Source organism: Pseudophryne corroboree, unplaced genomic scaffold (assembly GCF_028390025.1).
Source record: "Pseudophryne corroboree isolate aPseCor3 unplaced genomic scaffold, aPseCor3.hap2 scaffold_509, whole genome shotgun sequence".
NCBI lineage: Eukaryota > Metazoa > Chordata > Amphibia > Anura > Myobatrachidae > Pseudophryne > Pseudophryne corroboree.
The window spans coordinates 269,953-278,213 of record NW_026970114.1 but is presented as its reverse complement, the minus strand read 5'-3'; the positions used below and the strand labels follow the sequence as shown (position 1 = coordinate 278,213).

Sequence of the window (8,261 nt, the reverse complement as noted above, 5' to 3'; positions counted from 1 at the left end):
ACATTCTGACAAACGCTAATAAGCATTCATCTAGAACGTTTCCTAGAAAAACTTTAAAAAGTCAATAATCTGGAGAGTTTTTGTAAGATGTTTCTTCCATCAATCAACGAAGAACATTCAAGCTGATTTCTTGCAGCAGCTGGGCACTGTAACAGCTCCAGAGCTGCTCTGTAAGGCAACTAAAAGGGTGTGGGCCCTGCAGCACTACCTGTAGTTCGCATTGTGCGTTGGAAGGCACAAAGTAAGCAGACGGGAGAAGTCAGGATAGTGCGCAAGGGCATAGAAGGGAGCGGCTCAAGAAAAGAGAAGTGGAAACAGACAGCAAACTAGGCTGGAGAAAGACCTGAGACAAAGAGATCTGAATTATACGAGAGCCGACCAGGGGAAACACAAATTATGCAGTCGAGTTTCCCACATTTGGGGAAATCGCTGGAGCAGCACACACAGAGTGCAATGGGTGAGCCTTGCCCTGGGAGAAGCACCTTCATGATCATAGTATCTCACCTGGCAGGTAAGTAGGAGTTGGGCAAGAGCTGAGGAGGGTCGCTGCTCGGGCAACCCCCTGTCAAGTGAAGGAGATCCAACTGAGGCAGCACAAGGGAACTCTCAAAAGAAGAACAAGGCTAGAGGAAGATCTGAGACAAAGAAATCTGACTTTTACCAGAGCTGAGCAGAGGAAAGCACAAACACAGTCCCCCACTACCACAAATAATGCAGTCGAGTTTCCCACATTTGGGGAAATCACAGGGGTCAGCATACCCAGAATGCAATGAATGAACCTCACCCTGGGAGAACAATCTTCATGACCATGGTATCTCCTATGCAAAATAAGTATGATTTGGGATAGGGCTGGGGAGGGCCGCTGCTCAGGCACATCTCTGTCAAGTAAAGGAGATTCAACTGAGGCAGCACAAGGGAACTCTCATCTGGGGACAACAACTGCAGGTAGAACACATATTTTCAGATGAACATGGGAGGGCAGAAGGCTGCCTAATACTGAAGCACCCCCAAACAACAAACCAAATGCAACAACTAGTACAAGCATTCCTGGGGGAAGGCCTGCAGCAGATGGATTTGCATATGGTGATGTCATCCAAGCAGTGGGTCAAAGTTGGCTTCAACCCTCGTCTGCATATGAAAAGAAAAAAGGGATGTGCAGGGCATGGCATCCTTTTGTGGCGCTTGGATGACCCTTAATTCGCATTAAACATCTCCACCCTCCTTCGGTGTGGGGCTCATGTTGGCTATGCCCCAGCCCCTGAAGCATTCAAGATGATTTCTTGCAGCAGCTGGGCACTGTAACAGCTCCAGAGCTGTTCTGTAAAGCATGTAAAAGGGTGTGGGCCCTGCAGCACTACCTGTAGTATGCATTGTGCGTTGGAAGGCACAAAGTAAGCAGACGGGAGAGGTCAGGATAGTGCGCAAGGGCATAGAAGGGAGCGGCTCAAGAAAAGAGAAGTGGAAACAGACAGCAAACTAGGCTGGAGAAAGACCTGAGACAAGGAGATCTGAATTATACGAGAGCCGACCAGAGGAAACACAAATTATGCAGTCAAGTTTCCCACATTTGGGGAAATCGCAGGAGCAGCACACCCAGAGTGCAATGGGTGAGCCTTTCCCTGGGAGAAGCACCTTCCTGATCATAATATCTCACCTGGCAGGTAAGTAGGAGTTGGGCTAGAGCTAGGGAGGGTCGCTGCTCGTGCACCCCCCTGTCAAGTGAAGGAGATCCAACTGAGGCAGCACAAGGGAACTCTCAAAAGAAGAACAAGGCTAGAGGAAGATCTGAGACAAAGAAATCTGACTTTTACCAGAGCTGAGCAGAGGAAAGCACAAACACAGTCCCCCACTACCACAAATAATGCAGTCGAGTTTCCCACATTTGGGGAAATCACAGGGGTCAGCATACCCAGAATGCAATGAATGAACCTCACCCTGGGAGAACAATCTTCATGACCATGGTATCTCCTATGCAAAATAAGTATGATTTGGGATAGGGCTGGGGAGGGCCGCTGCTCAGGCACATCTCTGTCAAGTAAAGGAGATTCAACTGAGGCAGCACAAGGGAACTCTCATCTGGGGACAACAACTGCAGGGAGAACACATATTTTCAGATGAACATGGGAGGGCAGAAGGCTGCCTAATACTGAAGCACCCCCAAACAACAAACCAAATGCAACAACTAGTGCAAGCATTCCTGGGGGAAGGCCTGCAGCAGATTGATTTGCATATGGTAATGCCATCCAAGCAGTGGGTCAAAGTTGGCTTCAACCCTCGTCTGCATATGAAAAGAGAAAAGGGGCGTGCAGGGCATGGCGGCCTTTTGCGGCGCTTGGGTGACCCTTAGTTCGCATTAAACACCCCCACCCTCCTTCGGTGTGGGGCTCATGTTGGCAATGCCCCAGCCCCTGAAGCATTCAAGCTGATTTCTTGCAGCAGCTGGGCACTGTAACAGCTCCAGAGCTGCTCTGTGAGGCAAGTAAAAGGGTGTGGGCCCTGCAGCACTACCTGTAGTTTGCATTGTGTGTTGGAAGGCACAAAGTAAGCAGACGGGAGAAGTCAGGATAGTGCGCAAGGGCATAGAAGGGAGCGGCTCAAGAAAAGAGAAGTGGAAACAGACAGCAAACTAGGCTGGAGAGAGACCTGAGACAAAGAGATCTGAATTATACGAGAGCCGACCAGAGGAAACACAAATTATGCAGTCAAGTTTCCCACATTTGGGGAAATCACAGGGGCAGCACACCCAGAGTGCAATGGGTGAGCCTTGCCCTGGGAGAAGCACCTACATGATCATAGTATCTCACCTGGCAGGTAAGTAGGAGTTGGGCTAGAGCTGCGAAGGGTCGCTGCTCGGGTACCCCCCTGTCAAGTGAAGGAGATCCAACTGAGGCAGCACAAGGGAACTCTCGAAAGAGGAACAAGGCTAGAGGAAGATCTGAGACAAAGAAATCTGATTTTTACCAGAGTTGACCAGAAGAAAGCACAAACACAGTCCCACACTACCACAAATAATGCAGTTGAGTTTCCCACATTTGGGGAAATCACAGGGGTCAGCATACCCAGAATGCAATGAATGAACCTCACCCTGGGAGAACAATCTTCATGACCATGGTATCTCCTATGCAAAATGAGTATGATTTGGGATAGGGCTGGGGAGGGCCGCTGCTCAGGCACATCTCTGTCAAGTAAAGGAGATTCAACTGAGGCAGCACAAGGGAACTCTCATCTGGGGACAACAACTGCAGGGAGAACACATATTTTCAGATGAACATGGGAGGGCAGAAGGCTGCCTAATACTGAAGCACCCCCAAACAACAAACCAAATGCAACAACTAGTGCAAGCATTCCTGGGGGAAGGCCTGCAGCAGATGGATTTGCATATGGTGATGTCATCCAAGCAGTGGGTCAAAGTTGGCTTCAACCCTCGTCTGCATATGAAAAGAAAAAAGGGATGTGCAGGGCATGGCGTCCTTTTGTGGCGCTTGGATGACCCCTAATTCGCATTAAACATCTCCACCCTCCTTCGGTGTGGGGCTCATGTTGGCTATGCCCCAGCCCCTGAAGCATTCAAGATGATTTCTTGCAGCAGCTGGGCACTGTAGCAGCTCCAGAGCTGCTCTGTAAAGCATGTAAAAGGGTGTGGGCCCTGTAGCACTACCTGTAGTATGCATTGTGCGTTGGAAGGCACAAAGTAAGCAGACGGGAGAGGTCAGGATAGTGCGCAAGGGCATAGAAGGGAGCGGCTCAAGAAAAGAGAAGTGGAAACAGACAGCAAACTAGGCTGGAGAAAGACCTGAGACAAAGAGATCTGAATTATATGAGAGCCGACCAGAGGAAACACAAATTATGCAGTCAAGTGTCCCACATTTGGGGAAATCGCAGGAGCAGCACACCCAGAGTGCAATGGGTGAGCCTTGCCCTGGGAGAAGCACCTTCCTGATCATAGTATCTCACCTGGCAGGTAAATAGGAGTTGGGCTAGAGCTGGGGAGGGTCGCTGCTCGTGCACCCCCCTGTCAAGTGAAGGAGATCCAACTGAGGCAGCACAAGGGAACTCTCGAAAGAAGAACAAGGCTAGAGGAAGATCTGAGACAAAGAAATCTGACTTTTACCAGAGCTGACCAGAGGAAAGCACAAACACAGTCCCCCACTACCACAAATAATGCAGTTGAGTTTCCCACATTTGGGGAAATCACAGGGGTCAGCATACCCAGAATGCAACGAATGAACCTCACCCTGGGAGAACAATCTTCATGACCATGGTATCTCCTATGCAAAATAAGTATGATTTGGGATAGGGCTGGGGAGGGCCGCTGCTCAGGCACATCTCTGTCAAGTAAAGGAGATTCAACTGAGGCAGCACAAGGGAACACTCATCTGGGGACAACAACTGCAGGGAGAACACATATTTTCAGATGAACATGGGAGGGCAGAAGGCTGCCTAATACTGAAGCACCCCCAAACAACAAACCAAATGCAACAACTAGTGCAAGCAATCCTGGGGGAAGGCCTGCAGCAGATTGATTTGCATATGGTAATGCCATCCAAGCAGTGGGTCAAAGTTGGCTTCAACCCTCGTCTGCATATCAAAAAAGAGAAAAGGGGCGTGCAGGGCATGGCGGCCTTTTGCGGCGCTTGGATGACCCCTAGTTTGCATTAAACACCTCCACCCTCCTTCGGTGTGGGGCTCATGTTGGCTATGCCCCAGCCCCTGAAGCATTCAAGCTGATTTCTTGCAGCAGCTGGGCACTGTAACAGCTCAAGAGCTGCTCTGTAAGGCAAGTAAAAGGGTGTGGGCCCTGCAGCACTACCTGTAGTTTGCATTGTGCATTGGAAGGCACAAAGTAAGCAGACGGGAGAAGTCAGGATAGTGCGCAAGGGCATAGAAGGGAGCGGCTCAAGAAAAGAGAAGTGGAAACAGACAACAAACTAGGCTGGAGAGAGACCTGAGACAAAGAGATCTGAATTATACGAGAGCCGACCAGGGGAAACACAAATTATGCAGTCAAGTGTCCCACATTTGGGGAAATTGCAGGAGCAGCACACCCAGAGTGCAATGGGTGAGCCTTGCCCTGGGAGTAGCACCTTCATGATCATAGTATCTCACCTGGCAGGTAAGTAGGAGTTGGGCTAGAGCTGGGGAGGGTCGCTGCTCGGGCACCCCCCTGTCAAGTGAAGGAGATCCAACTGAGGCAGCACAAGGGAACTCTTGAAAGAGGAACAAGGCTAGAGGAAGATCTGAGACAAAGAAATCTGACTTTTACCAGAGCTGACAAGAGGAAAGCACAAACACAGTCCCCCTCTACCACAAATAATGCAGTCGAGTTTCCCACATTTGGGGAAATCACAGGGGTCAGCATACCCAGAATGCAATGAATGAACCTCACCCTGGGAGAACAATCTTCATGACCATGGTATCTCCTATGCAAAATAAGTATGATTTGGGATAGGGCTGGGGAGGGCCGCTGCTCAGGCACATCTCTGTCAAGTAAAGGAGATTCAACTGAGGCAGCACAAGGGAACTCTCATCTGGGGACAACAACTGCAGGGAGAACACATATTTTCAGATGAACATGGGAGGGCAGAAGGCTGCCTAATACTGAAGCACCCCCAAACAACAAACCAAATGCAACAACTAGTACAAGCATTCCTGGGGGAAGGCCTGCAGCAGATGGATTTGTAGAGGGTGATGTCATCCAAGCAGTGGGTCAAAGTTGGCTTCAACCCTCATCTGCATATGAAAAGAGAAAAGGGGCGTGCAGGGCATGGCGGCCTTTTGCGGCGCTTGGATGACCCCTAGTTCGCATTAAACACCTCCACCCTCATTCGGTGTGGGGCTCATGTTGGCTATGCCCCAGCCCCTGAAGCATTCAAGCTGATTTCTTGCAGCAGCTGGGCACTGTAACAGCTCCAGAGCTGCTCTGTAAGGCAAGTAAAAGGGTGTGGGCCCTGCAGCACTACCTGTAGTTCGCATTGTGCGTTGGAAGGCACAAAGTAAGCAGACGGGAGAAGTCAGGATAGTGCGCAAGGGCATAGAAGGGAGCGGCTCAAGAAAAGAGAAGTGGAAACAGACAGCAAACTAGGCTGGAGAGAGACCTGAGACAAAGAGATCTGAATTATATGAGAGCCGACCAAGGGAAACACAAATTATGCAGTCAAGTTTCCCACATTTGGGGAAATCAAAGGGGCAGCACACCCAGAGTGCAATAGGTGAGCCTTGCCCTGGGAGAAGCACCTACATGATCATAGTATCTCACCTGGCAGGTAAGTAGGAGTTGGGCTAGAGCTGGGGAAGGTCGCTGCTTGGGCACCCCCCTGTCAAGTGAAGGAGATCCAACTGAGGCAGCACAAGGGAACTCTCGAAAGAAGAACAAGGCTAGAGGAAGATCTGAGACAAAGAAATCTGACTTTTACCAGAGCTGACCAGAGGAAAGCACAAACACAGTCCCCCACTACCACAAATAATGCAGTCGAGTTTCCCACATTTGGGGAAATCACAGGGGTCATCATACCCAGAATGCAATGAATGAACCTCACCCTGGGAGAACAATCTTCATGACCATGAAATCTCCTATGCAAAATAAGTATGATTTGGGATAGGGCTGGGGAGGGCCGCTGCTCAGGCACATCTCTGTCAAGTAAAGGCGATTCAACTGAGGCAGCACAAGGGAACTCTCATCTGGGGACAACAACTGCAGGGAGAACACATATTTTCAGATGAACATGGGAGGGCAGAAGGCTGCCTAATACTGAAGCACCCCCAAACAACAAACCAAATGCAACAACTAGTGCAAGCATTCCTGGGGGAAGGCCTGCAGCAGATGGATTTGCATATGGTGATGTCATCCAAGCAGTGGGTCAAAGTTGGCTTCAACCCTCGTCTGCATATGAAAAGAAAAAAGGGATGTGCAGGGCATGGCGGCCTTTTGCGGCGCTTGCATGACCCCTAATTCGCATTAAACACCTCCACCCTCCTTTGGTGTGGGGCTCATGTTGGCTATGCCCCAGCACCTGAAGCATTCAAGCTGATTTCTTGCAGCAGCTGGGCACTGTAACAGCTCCAGAGCTGCTCTGTAAGGCAACTAAAAGGGTGTGGGCCCTGCAGCACTACCTGTAGTTCGTATTGTGCGTTGGAAGGCACAAAGTAAGCAGACGGGAGAAGTCAGGATAGTGCGCAAGGGCATAGAAGGGAGCGGTTCAAGAAAAGAGAAGTGGAAACAGACAGCAAACTAGGCTGGAGAGAGACCTGAGACAAAGAGATCTGAATTATACGAGAGCCGACCAGAGGAAACACAAATTATGCAGTCAAGTGTCCCACATTTGGGGAAATCGCAGGAGCAGCACACCCAGAGTGCAATGGGTGAGCCTTGCCCTGGGAGAAGCACCTTCCTGATCATAGTATCTCACCTGGCAGGTAAGTAGGAGTTGAGCTAGAGCTGGGGAGGGTCGCTGCTCGGGCACCCCCCTGTCAAGTGAAGGAGATCCAACTGAGGCAGCACAAGGGAACTCTCGAAAGAAGAACAAGGCTAGAGGAAGATCTGAGACAAAGAAATCTGACTTTTGCCAGAGCTGACCAGAGGAAAGCACAAACACAGTCCCCCTCTACCACAAATAATGCAGTCGAGTTTCCCACATTTGGGGAAATCACAGGGGTCATCATACCCAGAATGCAATGAATGAACCTCACCCTGGGAGAACAATCTTCATGACCATGATATCTCCTATGCAAAATAAGTATGATTTGGGATAGGGCTGGGGAGGGCCGCTGCTCAGGCACATCTCTGTCAAGTAAAGGCGATTCAACTGAGGCAGCACAAGGGAACTCTCATCTGGGGACAACAACTGCAGGGAGAACACATATTTTCAGATGAACATGGGAGGGCAGAAGGCTGCCTAATACTGAAGCACCCCCAAACAACAAACCAAATGCAACAACTAGTACAAGCATTCCTGGGGGAAGGCCTGCAGCAGATGGATTTGCATATGGTGATGTCATCCAAGCAGTGGGTCAAAGTTGGCTTCAACCCTCGTCTGCATATGAAAAGAAAAAAGGGATGTGCAGGGCATGGCGGCCTTTTGCGGCGCTTGCATGACCCCTAATTCGCATTAAACACCTCCACCCTCCTTCGGTGTGGGGCTCATGTTGGCTATGCCCCAGTACCTGAAGCATTCAAGCTGATTTCTTGCAGCAGCTGGGCACTGTAACAGCTCCAGAGCTGCTCTGTAAGGCATCTAAAAGGGTGTGGGCCCTGCAGCACTACC

General features: G+C 50.1%; 13 non-coding genes and 1 pseudogene across 13 annotated transcripts; all 14 read right to left on the bottom strand.

Moving 5' to 3' along the window:
* Nucleotides 1-356: 356 nt before the first annotated feature.
* Nucleotides 357-519, bottom strand: LOC135030983 (U1 spliceosomal RNA). Its single transcript, XR_010226879.1, has one exon. It is a non-coding gene; the product is annotated as a U1 spliceosomal RNA (small nuclear RNA).
* A 152-nt stretch (nt 520-671) lies between these two features.
* On the bottom strand, nt 672-835 carry LOC135030948 (U1 spliceosomal RNA). The gene has a single exon (XR_010226847.1). It is a non-coding gene; the product is annotated as a U1 spliceosomal RNA (small nuclear RNA).
* Nucleotides 836-1,506: 671 nt separating this feature from the next.
* Nucleotides 1,507-1,669, bottom strand: LOC135030968 (U1 spliceosomal RNA). The gene has a single exon (XR_010226865.1). It is a non-coding gene; the product is annotated as a U1 spliceosomal RNA (small nuclear RNA).
* A 152-nt stretch (nt 1,670-1,821) lies between these two features.
* LOC135030947 (U1 spliceosomal RNA) lies at nt 1,822-1,985 on the bottom strand. The gene has a single exon (XR_010226846.1). It is a non-coding gene; the product is annotated as a U1 spliceosomal RNA (small nuclear RNA).
* A 671-nt stretch (nt 1,986-2,656) lies between these two features.
* Nucleotides 2,657-2,819, bottom strand: LOC135030980 (U1 spliceosomal RNA). The gene has a single exon (XR_010226876.1). It is a non-coding gene; the product is annotated as a U1 spliceosomal RNA (small nuclear RNA).
* A 152-nt stretch (nt 2,820-2,971) lies between these two features.
* Nucleotides 2,972-3,135, bottom strand: LOC135030962 (U1 spliceosomal RNA). The gene has a single exon (XR_010226859.1). It is a non-coding gene; the product is annotated as a U1 spliceosomal RNA (small nuclear RNA).
* A 671-nt stretch (nt 3,136-3,806) lies between these two features.
* LOC135030984 (U1 spliceosomal RNA) lies at nt 3,807-3,969 on the bottom strand. The gene has a single exon (XR_010226880.1). It is a non-coding gene; the product is annotated as a U1 spliceosomal RNA (small nuclear RNA).
* A 152-nt stretch (nt 3,970-4,121) lies between these two features.
* On the bottom strand, nt 4,122-4,285 carry LOC135030953 (U1 spliceosomal RNA). The gene has a single exon (XR_010226850.1). It is a non-coding gene; the product is annotated as a U1 spliceosomal RNA (small nuclear RNA).
* A 673-nt stretch (nt 4,286-4,958) lies between these two features.
* Nucleotides 4,959-5,121, bottom strand: LOC135030982 (U1 spliceosomal RNA). Its single transcript, XR_010226878.1, has one exon. It is a non-coding gene; the product is annotated as a U1 spliceosomal RNA (small nuclear RNA).
* Nucleotides 5,122-5,273: 152 nt separating this feature from the next.
* On the bottom strand, nt 5,274-5,437 carry LOC135030949 (U1 spliceosomal RNA). Its single transcript, XR_010226848.1, has one exon. It is a non-coding gene; the product is annotated as a U1 spliceosomal RNA (small nuclear RNA).
* A 698-nt stretch (nt 5,438-6,135) lies between these two features.
* Nucleotides 6,136-6,271, bottom strand: LOC135030939 (U1 spliceosomal RNA; annotated as a pseudogene).
* A 152-nt stretch (nt 6,272-6,423) lies between these two features.
* LOC135030964 (U1 spliceosomal RNA) lies at nt 6,424-6,587 on the bottom strand. The gene has a single exon (XR_010226861.1). It is a non-coding gene; the product is annotated as a U1 spliceosomal RNA (small nuclear RNA).
* A 671-nt stretch (nt 6,588-7,258) lies between these two features.
* LOC135030973 (U1 spliceosomal RNA) lies at nt 7,259-7,421 on the bottom strand. The gene has a single exon (XR_010226870.1). It is a non-coding gene; the product is annotated as a U1 spliceosomal RNA (small nuclear RNA).
* A 152-nt stretch (nt 7,422-7,573) lies between these two features.
* Nucleotides 7,574-7,737, bottom strand: LOC135030960 (U1 spliceosomal RNA). Its single transcript, XR_010226857.1, has one exon. It is a non-coding gene; the product is annotated as a U1 spliceosomal RNA (small nuclear RNA).
* Nucleotides 7,738-8,261: the final 524 nt, after the last annotated feature.